The sequence below is a fragment of the Penaeus vannamei genome, chromosome 12 (assembly GCF_042767895.1).
Source record: "Penaeus vannamei isolate JL-2024 chromosome 12, ASM4276789v1, whole genome shotgun sequence".
Taxonomy (NCBI): domain Eukaryota; kingdom Metazoa; phylum Arthropoda; class Malacostraca; order Decapoda; family Penaeidae; genus Penaeus; species Penaeus vannamei.
Genome location: NC_091560.1, coordinates 6,903,840 through 6,905,298, shown reverse-complemented (window position 1 = coordinate 6,905,298; position 1,459 = coordinate 6,903,840).

The window sequence follows — 1,459 nt, the reverse complement described above, 5'->3', positions numbered from 1 at the left end:
GATCAATTTTTGCGTGAAAATTTACCAGAAGTGACTTGATTTGCATTCTGTTACCATTTATTCGCACGATTGCCTTTTGCATTGTTTCTTTCAGTGAATGATTCTCTGCAACATGCATTGTTCCATTGTGGGCCGTAAAATGCCATGATAAAAAAGGAACTCGCTTCTTTGTACGAGTATAGAGTGTGTGTGCAACTGAACTGTGTGCATGTTTGATGTCGCGTGGGTGGTTCATGAAGTTAAAATTTGGCGCTGACGTAAATCTCATACATGGTGATCGTCGATGCGTCAACAGGAGAGCTTACACTGCTGAAATGTTTCGTTAGATTTTTGTTATTTTTCTGTTTATATAAGGTGATAGTAAGGAAGGAACGTCACAAAAATATTGAGGGTGTATGGTGATGTCCGAGTAATAGTTCTAGGATCGATTGAAAGGCTGGCTTCACTTTAGAGGCTATATTAGAGGCACAAAAAGAAAAGGCGCGTGGAGGTCGTCTGCGCGGCTCGAAGGAACTGGCGAGAAGGTAAACATGAAATGGCGTGACGTCACTGTCGCCGCCAAGGGAGCACAGGGATACGTGATATAATGAGTATATATATATAAAGGTTTCAAGAGCAATGTAATAGTATATACAACAGGGAATAATCTGTACAATATCACCAATATGTTCACTGGTGTATAACACGTACCTACAGAGGGGAGTACGGAGTTGCGTTATACTAAACTTGAGTTGGGGATTTCGAATTAGAATAATAGAAATCATTTTTTTATGTATATTTTAAGAGCTTTGGACATAACTGGAAACACGCTATAATAAAAAAAAATGATTATGAGATGTTAAGGTTTATGATACAGTTGTTGATAGTACAATTATATTTGTTATGAATTATTTTGGAAATAGATTCTTCTCCTCTTCATAGTCTGAACATTCAGTGATATCATAAGCTGACAGACAGCGTGCTTGATGTTCAGTACATCCTTGTTTTGACATTGACTTATGACATATATACAAGAGCAGTTTTCATAAACTTTATTATGAATCGTTTGTGTTTGCATTCATTCAACCTAGTATCAGTAGATCGAATGTATTTTTTATTATTTTGACCATTGCCAAGGAATTTTGTGTTGTCACAGCTTCATTTCACACCACTACAGTTAGCAGATGTGGATGTGTCTAAGTCATTACAGAGAGAAATGTGCCTAAGTTATTTACTCGTTTGTAGACCAAGAATTGACCATGAAAAATATAGCAAATAAGATGTTTTACTAGAGTTGAATTTAAAGATAAAAATCGCATCTGTAAATACAGCTTCCAGCCTCGTTACAGCTAGTGCATGTGAATATTGCCTGATTATATAACCTGGTGAATGTGCAATATAGAAGGGGAGTTACTGTAAAAGAGGTAATAATAATGATGTCTAGCTAAGAGTTAATAATGTCAAGTGATAGGTGATATTT